The sequence below is a fragment of the Panthera tigris genome, chromosome E2 (genome assembly GCF_018350195.1).
Source record: "Panthera tigris isolate Pti1 chromosome E2, P.tigris_Pti1_mat1.1, whole genome shotgun sequence".
NCBI classification, from domain to species: domain Eukaryota; kingdom Metazoa; phylum Chordata; class Mammalia; order Carnivora; family Felidae; genus Panthera; species Panthera tigris.
In genome coordinates this window covers 29,922,501-29,936,953 of record NC_056674.1, presented here as the reverse complement: position 1 = coordinate 29,936,953, position 14,453 = coordinate 29,922,501, and the positions used below count along the sequence as shown (strand labels likewise).

General features: G+C 43.5%; 1 long non-coding RNA gene across 1 annotated transcript in view; it reads right to left on the bottom strand.

Annotated features, from left to right (window-relative positions):
• Window positions 1-13,339: 13,339 nt before the first annotated feature.
• LOC122234103 overlaps window positions 13,340-14,453 on the bottom strand; it is a 7,263-nt gene continuing 6,149 nt past the window's right edge. Inside the window, exon 3 of the long non-coding RNA XR_006211838.1 lies at window positions 13,340-13,420. This is a non-coding gene — a long non-coding RNA (uncharacterized LOC122234103). The remainder of the gene's footprint in view (window positions 13,421-14,453) is intronic.

Below are 14,453 nucleotides of genomic sequence, written 5' to 3'. Positions count from 1 at the left end.
TCGGGCTCTGGGCTGACAGCTCAGAGCCTGGAGCCTGCTTCCGATTCTGTGTCTCCCTCTCTCTCTGCCCCTCCCCCGTTCATGCTCTGTCTCTCTCTGTCTCAAAAATAAATAAACGTCAAAAAAAAATTTAAAAAAACAATAAATAAAGAGAGAGCCCACCTTGGGCTTAAAACCTTGGCAGCGTCTAGATAGAATTGAATAACATTGTTTGATTTTTCAGATACTTTCAACTTATGGCAGGGGATACTGGTGTTCCATTTGTGTCTGTGATACAGATCTTCCTTTATTTTATTTTAATTTTTATTTATTTATTTATTTTGAGAGAGAGAGAGAGAGAGAGAGCATAAGTGGGGGAGGTGCAGAAAGAGGAGAGAGAGGGAGAATCCCAAGCAGGCTCCACACTGTCAGAGAGTCCACGTGGGGCTCGAACTCATGAAACGTGAGATCATGACCTGAGCCAAAATCAAGAGTTGGACGCTTAGCCAACTGAGCTACCCAGGCGCCCCTATTCATTTTTGTTTTGAAGAGGTAAAGTTCAACAATAAAATCGCTGCTAATTGTTTGAACAACCTGCTTTGAAGTTAGAAACAGGGCCAAACCTGGAGGGTTGACTGGCAGTGCAGCGACCGGAGGCTCCAGGGGGAGCTCGGGGAAGGGGATATACCAATTCGGGGCACACGTGGTGAAGGGGCGTCAGTGGGAGCAGCACAAAATCGAATACTAAAAGGAAACTGAAATTTCGGAAGTTAGCGATATAAGATGCTCCTGTCGTAAGTTCAAATTCAGACTTGATACGAATCAAGTGCTGTTTGGTTATTCATGAATCAATTTGTGATTTTCCTCCAACAAAAATTAAGCTCCTCCACTTCAGGGACTTTTCTAATTGCTTTTACTACCAATACCTATCTGGGGTGCACCCTTTACCTTCACAGCATTTCTTATTTTGGATGGGGCGCCCCTGATATTCTTTTAGGAATATCACTCTTAGTCCGTCCATGTAGTTTGGATGGGGCTGACCCCATCCCAGGCTCCATGTGTGCTCATCTAACCCACATCAATGGAAGTGAATTACTGCCTCCCATTGGTTAGTAACTCATTGTAAACGGGCACCTAATCCAGACTGAATCAATAGGAACACTACTTAGAGTTTCGTTTGAACTGTTAGAATAAAGGAATCTTCCCACAGCTAAGCAAGGGAAATGTTAGCCTGGAACTACCAGGACTATAGTCTAAAGAAATCCTAAGAGTGAAGCCAATGCAGAGAAAAAACAGAGCCTTGAGTAATGGAGAGAGCAACAAAGTCCAGAATTTTTCTTTTTTTTTTTTTTTTTTTTTTTGTGCTGTGAGTTCCAGCCATTCTTGCAGGCATTACCCTAAACTTTCCACTTATATGAACCAGCCAATCTCTACCACCCACACCCCTTTTTATGTTTAAGCTAGACTCGGTTGTGTTTTTGCATTTTGCTGCTGAAAGAGTCCTCGCTAACACACGCACTCCCCGCCAAGCAAACTAGCACAGTGCCAGGCGTGTGATGTTCACATGGTAAATACTTGCTGATCCGAGCGGTCCAAGGGGCCCTAGGTTTAGGAAACAGTATGATGTCATCTAAAGGTCATTGTGACAAGAGTTTGGACATTTCAGTCATTCTCTCCTTTAACACATTTTCACCGGGCACCTACTTTGTGCCAAGCACTGTTCTAGGTGCCGCAGATACATCAGTAAACAAATAAAATTCCCATTTTAATGGAAATGATATTCCAGTAGAAAAATACTTAATATGTCAGCTGGTGATATACATAGCTTTAAAGGAAGGCTTTCTGCTGTGTGGGGGACCTGGAGAAAGCTGCTTTCATCTTTCTGGGTTGTGGTTTTCTCAGATGTAAAAAAAGAGAGTTGCAATTCTCATTCCTTTTTCCCCTTCCCCCCCCCACCACCCCCATCAGCACCAACAACAACAATGACAATATTTTCATTTCGTGACGCACTTTCACGAACCTGAATTCTGCAGCACACCAAAAAAATGCCTCTGTTGGTAGTTGACATTCCCAGGAAATTTTCATTTTTCCCGTGTTTACTGGTCCACTTCGCTCTGCATAGCTTTGAGAGCTCTGAATTCTTTCTCGTTCAGGTTTCCCAGAAATAAGCCAGATTCCCACGGGAGTTGGGGGCTGCTTAAACAAGCTGGATTCCCTAGAGGTCTTCACCTGAAAGCGCTATCTGAGTCCACTGGTTCTGTCCGAGAGCTTTCCCCGAAATCAATGACAGACCGTCTGCTCACGGCCAGCTTTCATTTGGTGAAAAGTTTCTGTTATCTCTGAACCTTGGCTAAGTTGAGTCTCTTTTCTTCCCCACACACAGCTCTTCAGTTAATCACTTTACTTATCACAATCTCTAGGCTTGCCTGCCTCGTCCTACAAGTTTTCAGAGTCCTCAGAACTTCTCTCCTAGTGGAAATGATCTCAGTGGCATTATCGTCACCCATTCTTAAAGTGCCATGGTAAATATGATATGGCTCTGAAAAGTGAATAGCATCCCGTGCTTCTCAAGTGATGCTTTTATACCTTCTATCCATATTTGTATAGTCTTTTTTTAAGTTTATTTATTTGTTTCGAGGGAGGGGCAGATAGAGGGAGAGAGAGAGAGAGAGAGAGAGAGAGAGAGAGAGAGAGAGAGAGAATCCCAAGAATCTCTGCACTGTCAATGCAGAGCCCGACTCAAGGCTTGAAACCACGAACCATGAGATCATGACCTGAGCGGAAGTCAAGAGTCGGATGCTTACCCGACTGAGCCACCCAGGCGCCCCAATATTTGTATTCTTCTTCTAACAAATATTTACCAAATATCTACTATCTGCCAGTGGATGTTGCATCAGTTGAGTACTTCCAGCAGAAGCTGGGGAGAATTAAATTTGATTTCGGGCAACCACTTTCTTATTCTCCCCTTGGTGCTATTCCATCCCTCTGCGTGTTCCACATGCTTAACTCACCACCCCACATTCCTCCGCGTCACCCATGGCTAGTCTCCAGCTATTCCCTCCTAAGGCAATTCCCAGGATGCCTGATCAGGCCACTAGGATATCAGGCTCTTGCAAAACAGATCTTTTGATTTTTTTCCTAAAAGCTGTTTCAAAAGATAACTGTTGAGTCCTCGAGATGGACTCCTCAAGAAGCAATTTGGAGCTTGGGCGTGAGGTAAATCCCTCACAAACACCTCCTGATCATTCTGCCCATAGTCCTAGCTAATTTCAGGCTGAAAGTCTTTGGAATGTCCATGGAAGGGATGGAAGTTTCCACTTAGCCCCAAAGTGGCATGTGTTTGACAGCTGTGATTTTGGGGTCTCCAGTGTCAAGCGTGTAGGTTATATAACCCCAGGTAGCCCTGCTTTAGTTTCAACCTGCTGAGTAAGTCACATAGTCTTTGCTATGTTTGTCTCTGTATCACGCATATTGGAATTGTTCCTCTGGTCCCATGCTTATGCTATTTGGTGACACTTCTTCTGAGAAGGGAGAATGCATCTCTGAATCTTCCCGGGACCCTGCACACTGTTTTGGCATGCAACAAGCACCCAGTGAAGGTTTTGACAATTGGATTTTGAGTCAGTTACTCTCTTGGAAGGCTGTTGACAATATGCCAGCTTCTTGATAAAGTAAAACCTTATGTTAGTCATTGAATTTCTATCAAAGGCATTGCAAACTGGTTATTGATTTTTTTTTTTTTTGAAAAAGAGAGAGAAATAAATCTACTTCGTACTTACTCTTGCACTAAAATGTGTGCTAAGACAACCAGATGTGACTCAGAAGTCAGATAGAACCCCTATGAAATTAATAATAACATAAATAACAGAATAACATCACATGGGGGTTTAGTTACCTTTGAAGAATAGCTAATTGCACCATCTAGAGAAAGTCTCCAGCACCGTCCATTGTTTTGGGAAGGTTTTAGCGTTTAATGCCGTGTTTTCTGTATTTCCCCCATTTTTTTTTAATTCGCCCATGCTGCTTCAGCTCTGTCCCACCCTTTATCAATCTCAGCACGAAGCTCGGTATCTTCGCTGTTTCCACCAAAAATTTATTAAATCACAAGCATTTTATGAACTTCCTAACACTATTATAGACCTGGGAGAGTCAGGAGACAAGCCCTGTGGAGGGCATATGCTGCACAACCTTTCTGGCTACCCCCATCTCCTTCTCTTTCTCTTCCTCCCTCCCTCAGTGAGGAGGTGACTTAGTTCTTCACCCTGTCGCCCACCAAATCCCCCCACCCATGTTCATGCTCCTTCAACCCAAAGCACCTTTCCAAACAGCCTCCATCCCAAGAGTTCCGGTAAAATCAAAATGTCTCTATCTTATGACCCAGAAAATGGGCCTCCTGTATTTAATATGAGCTTCAAGAGGACTTGTCATTTGAAACTCCGCTTCTTCAAAGGACAGTACTCTAGGAATGGGGTGAACTTGAAGACCAAGTGGAACACCAAAACACCAAAAAAAAAAAAAAAAAAAAAAAATGGAACTCATCTTCGGCCTCCTAACTTCAAAAGGAAGCTTCTCAACAGCTGTGCCTTCATGTTCCGCTTTAGCAGAGAACCTCTCACACCCGAGAGACCTCAGGAGTCCTGCAGCACAAAATCTAAAGAGCCATGTACAGGCTTTGAGAGAGCTTAGTTTTCATCCCGAAGCAAGTGCCTTAGCTCTGACAGGGACACCTCTGTCCATCCCACCTGCGCCTTGGGCAGGAAGTCCCAAGTTTGCCACGAATGGTTATGCAGTGGGTCTCCAGCAGTGGCCCTGTGGCGTAGGCTGTAACAAAACAGATTCAGTAACGGATACCCGCTCCTCACCCATCAGAAAGGAATGGTGTAGAGTCCCAATTTTTATTGCCAGAAGTTTATTGCGTGCAAACGTAGCAATTTTCTGCTTTCTGCAGGATGAATTAGATGAAGGGTACTCAATATATGCTTGTAAATGACTATGCTCTGGCAGCAGAAGCCTCCCTCTCTCCATGCTTGAGCTCAGCGTGGTGCTGACTCTGTTCTTCCGAGGGAACACAACTGCTCTGCCAACGCTTCTCAGTCTGCAGCCTTCTGGGAGCCTTGCTCTCAGCTGCAGTGAAGCCCTGTGGTGGCTTCCTGGAGGTGTAGAGTGAGGGGGCAAATAAAGGGCAGAGGATCGCCATGCCGGCCAAAGGGACTGTGGGGTCAACTTGGCCATCGAATTCTGGGTCAAACCAAAAATGCATTAGATCACGGGAACTCCAGGGCTAAGGTCTTCCGACCAGGACTCAACAAGCAATGGCCTGTGGACCAAATTTGGCCACCACCTGTTTTGGTAGAGCCCACACCCGAGGATGGTTTTTACATTTCTAAAGGGTTGTAAAAAAAAAAAAAAAAGATAGAATTTGGGATGGAGAAGGTAGCTTGTGGCCCACAAAGCCTAAAATATTTATCATCTGGCCCTTCACAGGAACTGTTTGTCAACCCCTGCTCTAGACCAATGGTATTCAATCTTGGCCACACACTGGGGCCACCTGGGGAATCTCTCAGAACAGAACATCACAAATGAACCAGTAGATAACTGCTCTAAGCGAACCTACTCTCCGACAGGTTGTTTGCGTTTTGTAGGCTTTCACAGGTAGCTCTGAGGGTTGTTAGTGTTGAGAATGATGCAGATCTTCTACTTTTCAAAGCTGTCCGATGGCTGGCCTTGCACTCTGTGTACCATTAAGCAGAGCACCAGGCCTACGCTGGGTTACTCACAGCCTCTGTTGCAGCAGAGGGGATGTCTAGGACAGGACTGAATGTGAGAAAGACCCCAAGAAAGTTTCTACCTTGCCCAGACCAAAAAAAGTCTCAGTTTTCTAAACACTTTACATATTTTGACAATTCTTGCAGCACCTCTATGAAGTAAATTATTATTATAAAGCAACAGAGGCTTAAGAACATTAAATAATCCACCCAAGGCTACCCAGTTATCAAGGCAAAGCTGGGATTTGAACCTGGGTGTGCCTGCCACCAGAACCGAGTTCTTAACCTTGGCTATGACGCTGTCATTGGCTGGGACCATCAAAGAGCAGAGATCTGACAGACCATCTGGGGAGTGGATGGGGAAGAGTGCGTGAAATGTGTTGACGGACACTCTTGCTCTCACATACAGTCACAGATGCTGGGAACATGGGGCCTTCTTGACAGCCATCTTGGAGAGAAATGGGGGGCAGGGAGCATCTGGATTTAAGCCCCTTACTCACCTGGAATATTTACTCAATATCGTTGCCCTCCACCCCTCCCAGGACTAAAAACACCACACACAGACACGGGCCTCTGCCCTTTTGGCCCCCAGGGCATTGTAGAAGGCAAGCATATGCTCACTGGAATGAAGGCAGGCAAACAGACTCTGACCTCAATGATGCCCTCAGGACTTGTTCCATGCAGAAGCCCCCATCTTGCCTAATTTTCCAGAGGAAACCGAACCTCATGGAGTTGAGTGAACTTGTTCCAAGTTGCACTGATTCGAAGGTGACATCTGTCCAGGACCTGTGCTCTTTCTGCAATCATCACTGCCCTGACAGCTGCCAGGTCATGGGCCAGCCTGATTCAGAAAGTCCTCTCTTCCCCTTCTCCCTCCATTTCTTTGGAAACCCACGAGGGCTTTTCCCAGTAAAAGGACAGCCCGGTGATTCCTGGGGCCTCCTCAAGAGGCATGGGAATGAGCTGTCCCTTCTTGGGCCTCTCAGTGGCCTGGTCTCTGTTGAAGATTTTCCCCTTCAGGAGGCCCAACTGCCGCCACATTGTCAATTGCTGGCCGGTTACCATGGAAACAGGCCTCAAGAGGGATCTGCTTTTCTCTCCCTCCTTGAATGAAGAGGGGGCTTTGTGAGGGGGCAACGCTTCCCCCTTCGTGGCCAGGAGAAGGACTGGCTCTGGGCAACAGGGCTTATGCGATTTTGCCTCAGGACCCCACTCTTTGTCAGCAGGGGGTTGCCAATTTTTCATTCTGAAGAGCAACCGTCCTTCTGCAGATACATATTTTTCCTCCTTTTTTTTGATGGTTAAAATGCCTTTTCTTTCATGAAATGATTATGATGGTAGAAGGAATGGTTTGAAAGATGTCATCACTTGGTAACGTAAAAAGTTTGTTAATACATGCAACAATATGGATGAGTCTCAAAATCCTTATGCTGAGTGAAATAAGCCTTGCAAAAACAGAGTGCATGCTGTAGGAGTCCATTTACATAAAACTCCAGAGACTGCAAACTAATCAATCTATTGTGACAGAAATCAGACAAGTGGTTAAGAGGGGTGGGGCGGAGAGAGGGATGGATTATGAAAGGACGCGAGGCAACTTTTGCGGGTGATAAAAATATTTCTTCTCTAGATTGGGGTGATGGCTTCACAGGTGTGCACACCTTTCAAAACCGATTAAATGGTACATTTTAAATATGCGCAATTTAGTGTACTTTAGTTATACCTCAATGAAACTGAGACAAAATAGCAGCCTTTTGTTGGTCTCCAATTTTTATTTTTATATATCTTTGTAATTCAGACTAACTGTGGAGCAGAGAGACGAAGAGAAGTATAGCATAGGCACTAGACTTAATAATATTGTAAACATACATACATTAATATATGCATACATATAAGCTAACTATCTGTCGAAAACTAATGTGTGGAAGCTTAAGGCCTCACTAGCAACGTTTCTGAATACAATAACGAAGGAGGTGAAGTTTCCTTTGTCCTCTCCAGACTCAATCCCCATCCCTGGGGTTTCTGTGACAGAACATTATTCCATAGGCTAATTGGCATTTAGGTGTCTGGAGACTTAATGTAGCTTGTCTCCTATGAGTATTTACATTTTATAAAGAATTCTTAGGTGAGTCATGTTCAGCCTGAAAGCTTCAATCTCCAGTGGTGGACTCTTAAGGTCCAAGGTCACCAAAGTAATACTTTAAGACTCTTTCTATTTGACCACCCTTGTCAAATGTTGGAATTATTGATTCCTTCTGTGTTCCTAAGGTCCTTTGTTGTTTTAAGGCTCATCATCCTTACCATTTCTGTTCCACGTTATCATTTGTCTAGAGGTTTTTCTTTAAGGTTTATTTATTTTTGAGAGGGAGATACAGCGAGCATGAGCAGGGGAAGGGCAGAGAAAGGAGAGAGAGAATCCCAAGCAGGTGCCACAATCTCAGTGCAGAGCCCAACTTGAGGCTTGATCTCACGAACTGTGAGATGATGATCTGAGCCAAAATCAAGAGTCAGACGCTTAACCGACTGAACCACCCAGGCGCCCCTAGAGTTTTTACGTAAATGTGACATATATAGATCTATGTACCCATGTATCTATCTATCTATCTATCTATCTATCTATCTATCTAATCTATATTTATCACAATGATACATGTATTTATGTTTCGAGCTATCATTTTAACCAATGAGGGGAAAATCTGAGTGGGATGAAACACGGCGTAAGAAGATCTTTGTAGGCCCCGCAATGTGTTGCATGTGTTTGTTCAACACCAGAATAAACCTCATCACCACCTACTAGGTGCTCATAACTCTGCTAGGAACTAGAGATACAAGTGAAAATAAGACATAGTCCCTGACTTGATTTGGAGGCAGTAATAATGTGGTAGGGACTGTAGTCTGGATAGAGTATGCAGTCAGCTAGGTATGAGCAGGGAACTGGACTGTCCCACAGTTGAAAAACGTGGAAACTGTCAATGACCTCCTAAACACAAATAGCTGGGGAAAACTCTGGGGAACATACATTCACTGTTCCCTATAACTGCTGCCCTAAAGTAGCCTATTGCTTCATTATAATACATTTACATTGTGGTTTTGACCTCTCTGTCTTCCACTCACAGGGGGAAGGCTGCCATGACAATTCCAACAAGGACCACATAGGGCCGAAAACTCCCCCTCCAGACCCGTAGGAAGAATCCCTTTGGTGCCTGGACGTAACCTCAATCAGAGACCACCCTAGCTATGACTCATAACCAATGCAGGTATAAAAAACAAGACAACCATGGGGCACCTGGGTGGCTCAGTCGGATAAGCGTCTGACTCTTGACTTCAGCTCAGGTCATGACGTCACAGTTCATGAGATTGAACCCCATGTCTAGCTGTGTGCTGACAGTGCAGAACCTTGGGATTCTCTCTCCCTCCTCTCTTTCTGCCTGCCTCCCCCCCCCCCCCGCCAGTTATATCTGTGTGCTCTCTCTGTGTTTCAAAATAAGTACATAAACATTTATTAAAAAAAAAAAAAAAAAAGAAAAAAGATAACCCGGGCCCTGGGCACAGTTACCACCTTTGGGGCCTTCCTCTCTTCCTCTTTGAGAGTGTGCTTTTGCTCTGACTGCTATTAAACGCTTGCTTGCTTAAGAGTTTAGCTCTGGATTCTTTCTTGGCTGAATTCAAGAACCAAGTTCAGGGTACAGGACTTGCTGCTAACAGTCTTTAAGTGGGTCGTTTAAAAGAAGTGACATATGTAAGAGATCTCGGTATGCGCTGGCCTATGGCAACTGGTCAGCTATGACCTGGGGCATCTATTGGGGTAGCAGCAGAGTTCCTGAAAGAGGTACTAGCTTTACTGGATCTGAAGGACCAGGAGTTAGGCAGTGAGAGGGGAGAAGGACTTTTCTGGCAGTGATGCTCTGGCGAAATTGCAAGACTTGATTATTCTGGAGTGTGCGTTGGTCCCGGGGAGAGACGAACCTGGAGGAGATATTTAGGAGCCAGATTATGATGTACCTGTTTTAAGTCCCAATGAGGAGGTTAGGCTTTGTCATGTGGCCAGCAGGCAGCCTTTGTAAAGTTTCAAGCAGGGCAGGGCAGAAACCAAAATTTCAATACAGAAAGACCATTTTGGCTACCGTAGATTTATTTATGGGTGGACAAGGTAGCAATTGAGAATTAAGTTGGAAGACCACTGGGGCAATCTAGTGAAAGACAATGGTGCTCTGACGTAGGGTGTCGGAGAGGGAATGGAGGCAAGTGAATGTGTTTGAAAGGCATGGTATCTTAGGCAGTTAGAGCTGCTACAACAGAATACCATAGACCACATGGATTAAGCAACCAATAGTTATTCCTCACAATTCTGGAGTCTGGGAAGTCCAAGATCAAGGTGCTGGCAGATCCAATGTCTGGTGAGCGCCTACTTCCTGGTTTGCCAATGGCCATCCTATTGCATCTTCCCATGGTTGAGAGAGACATCGTCACTCTCAATGTTTCTTCTTATAAGGACACTATTCCCATTGGTGAGCGAGCGCTCCACCCTCATGACCTAATTACTTCCCGAAGGCTCTACTGCCTAATACTAACACGTTGGAGGTTAGGATCTCAACACACATTCAATCTATAAGCTGTAGCTAACAGACTGGATTATAGCTATAATCCGTACAATCCATATAATCTAGAATCTGTAGCTAAGAGACTAGAATCAACAGACTGGATTCAACAGATTGATTGGACATGAGTGGGAATCACAGAAAAAGGGAAGACAGGAATGATGCACCAGGTTTGGACTTGGACAACTGTGTGGATACTTCATGGAAGATGGGTTCAGGTTTAGGGAAATTATGAGAGATGATGAGTTCATCTGGGAACATGTTGAGTTGGAGCTGCCAGAGAGGCATCTAGAAATATTAGGAAGGAAGTCAGACTTGAGGATCTGGAACTCAGGAGGTGAATCCAGCCCATAATACAGATTCAGCACATTGATGGGGCATGGAATCATCAGGAGAAAATGGAATAGTAAACTATTTAGTTCAAATAGTTGAATTAAGTTCCCTGGGGTTGGTTATTTCAGTCATTACTTTTCATGTCTTTCAAGAAAGACAGGTGAGTCTTTCTTTCCACAGTGGGGAAAGAAGGTGTAACTGGCCATTCATTTTCTTTTGACAGCGGGGAAGAGCTTGGCTGTTGGCATTTGGGTTGAAATTACCACAAGCCCTCACTCGTACAGGTTTGGCTGATTATACACTTAGATTTTTAGAAAATATACCCTCTCTGATATTCCCTATGCACTTGGTACATACTTCCATGAGAGTACTTTTTCACATTGGCTGCTAATACACATTTATGCACCTGTTTCCCCTGGTGCATTAAGCCCCCTGAGGCCAGGTACCATGTGTAACTTATTTAAATTTTGGCACACAGTGAGGGATTGGTGTGCTAACCTGAGCGCTTCCTCTCCCCACTTCCTATATTGAGTTTTTAGCAAATTACTCCAGACTTTCCCATTGACCTGCGTGTATTCACGAGCGCAAATTTAATGGGGACGCGTATGGACCCAACTGAAAGGAGAATTCTACTCATTCTCACGTAAGGAAGAAATAAGTCGTGTCGTACAGTGTGTTGAGCCCTAAGTTTAAAGGCATGTCCTTGCTGCTTCCTATAAATCTGAACCACTAGATAGCTACTTCTCTTGGTTTTCTGTTCCAACACCCAGGAGATCCCTTTTACTCTGGTTCGTGGACTTCCTGTGATTTCTCTTAGCTTGCCAGACCGAATCATAGTTCTCCAAAATCACCCGGAGAAGAAAAGTAACCGAAGATATCATTATTTCTGTTACATGCTAAGATAAACCAATGACATCAGGACATTGTCTGTTTGTGTTTACATCTTCATTTTAAGCCAACTGATTTTGTGTTTACAGTCTGCATTAATTAATTTAGGACATCATGAAAATGGTTTATGCCTGATGGGTGAGTTTCATAATGAGCAGAATTTCTGCATGGATTTCTTACTCATTTAACAGTTGAGAACACGTTATTATTTTATAAGCACCACTGATAAATCATTTGGCAAATACTTCCCAGTCCTTTAAAATAATTTTTATTTCCTGTGATTTCAATTGTCTCCGCATTTTTCCTTGTAAATAGTTGAAGAGTAAGCACATTTTCAAAGAGCTGTAGGGAGGCTAAGATGCCAGTTGCATTTTAACGATATAGGGCATTATCGTTCTTACTGTAGCCAATTCTCTTTTAAATCATTGCAGTTTCTGCTCTAGCCTCCAGCTATAGAATTCTTTTCAAGCTGGCAGTGAACTTGGCAGGCTGCCAGGAGAAATATAAAGGTGTTTTGGTCCACCAAAGTATTTTGAGTGGTTCTTAGTGATACAGTTTTCTTCAGTACATCTGCAAAACATTTTTCTGAAGTGAATTTTCATGTGAAAAGCCTCCTTAATCATCACCAGCATTGTTTGTTTCAATGCAGTTATTTAAGTGCCCCCCTGGGTGCTTACAAAATAAACAAGGGAATCTTCTAAAGAGTTTTAAAAGTGGCAGGTGCTGAGGCTGCGCCCTATTCACTTAGTTTGCAATGACATTTTTGTGCTAATCTATAGACAAACAAGAGACAGGTGGCACACCAAATCAAGTCCAATGAACAAGAGAAGACGATTTTGGCCAATGGGGTCAGCTCTAGATAAAATGCTTTGGAGGCAAATGCACGCAGGAAGCAATCTTTAACCCACTTGCTGTTTGCATTTTGGCTGTGGAAATCTGATATTTAAACTTGAGTTGTTACCTCAACTTTTTTGGTTGTAAATGAAAGCAGAAGGAGATTCCAGATTAAAATATCCTATCTATGTGTCTCTGAATACATAAGTAAATTTATGTATGTAGACACATGCATATACATTTTCATGTAAAGAAAAGAAATACCAGGATTAAGCATCACATGTGAAAATGACCATTTGTTTGCTATTTGGGCTGTGAATTCAATCCACATTTGTCCTATTTCCACAACAAACCACCCTATTTACACACCAAACACCAACACACATGAAGGAACCTAAGAAATAAATGACTGGGCACACTTTTATATTGTTTCCTCTTTATTGATTGCCAGGTATATGTACAAATTCTGTTTCTAGGGGACTTGTTTGCTCTTTTAAAAGTTGTGTTAGTCATCTGTTTAGAGATACTGGATGGAAGGTTGATATATTAAGTTTTAATGCAAATTATTCACCGCCACCCTCCCATTTCTTTTTAAAAATAATCCTGCATGTGAGTTGGTGACGACAAGAGTTCTGTGGAAGATTTAAAAGGAAAAAAAAAGCTTACTACTTTTTGTGAAATATAAAGTATACCAATTGCAAATAATACTGAATGCGCAAAAACACTGTAAAATCGTTGAAAAATTCCATTGCACTAAGGGGAAAAGTTTTTAGGGCATTTACACACTGCTTAAGAAGAGTTAAGGGTTTTGCTTTTGAACCTTCCTCCCCGCAAAAGGGAAAAAAGACCAGGCAGTGATATTTTCTCCAGCCCTTTTTACCTCACGGAACCTTGGCAAGGTCTACTTTGATTATTGTGACCAAGAACAAGAAGCACTCACTTTGCTGTCGGTTAGATCTTCAATATCATTATGTTTCAAGCCCTGGGTCTGTTGGTTTGGGCTCAGCTGCTTCCATGGCAGTCAGCCTGGGTTTACAAAAATGAATTATTTACCAAGTGGCTAACAGAAACAAACATCTACCTCTTTGTAAGAAGCATGGCGATCCCAGAATTTAAGAAGGAAAGGAAACTTAGCTATCATTGATGTGACACTGGGAGAATATGAACTTCATTAAAATTGAGCTGAGAACTCAAATGCAGTGCTTTCTCAGATTTGGTGTGGGCTTGCTTGTGATAGAGCATCAGTCCTCCTGACGATCCCGCAGCAATAGCACGGTGGAGGGCGCGTTGCTGTCACTGGCAATACCGTAACGTTCTGAGTTTTATCAGGAAGCTCTCAACCAACTAGGTAATAAGTCAGTGGAGAGAAAGGAATTGTCTACTGCCCCGTCTGCCGCAAGGCGGCTTTAGCTGTCAAACTTGTAGCGTGCTACTTTTCCCGCTGAACATGTTACCATTGTTTTTCCATCAAAGAACGTATCAGGATTTATCAAAACGGCAAACCTTCTTGTTGCCATCTTTGGACCTTGGCCTTCAGAGTCACTCTCCCAACCTTAATCGAAATATCAATATTTCAATGCCTGCCCGAGGAGGAGAGCACACAAAATAGAAACTTCAATGGCAAGCTTTGCAGGAATAGACGCCTTTGGGGGAGACGCTGTCCGAGATAAGACTGTTGGGTTTAAATATATTGCGGGTCTCCCTTCCGTTTGAAAATGGGAACAATGACAATGAGATACAGATTGTGCAGGTGATGTGTAACAACGGAGTGGAGATAATGCCTCTCACGAAGAGGAAGTGATTGGGTCATGGATCTCTTTGGCATTTTGATGAAATATATGTACTCTTTGTGTACACACACCCACCCGTGCTTGCACGTGCAAACGCGCACACGCACACTGACTACATATACGTACAAATAAACGCGCATATATGATACAATCTTAGAGGAAACAGAGATCTTCTTGAAGTGAATCCCAGACCTCCCCTGGGACTGTGGACACTGGGTGGAAGGCCCTATGTTAGAGCACACAAAATATTGCCAATACATTGGGAGGGG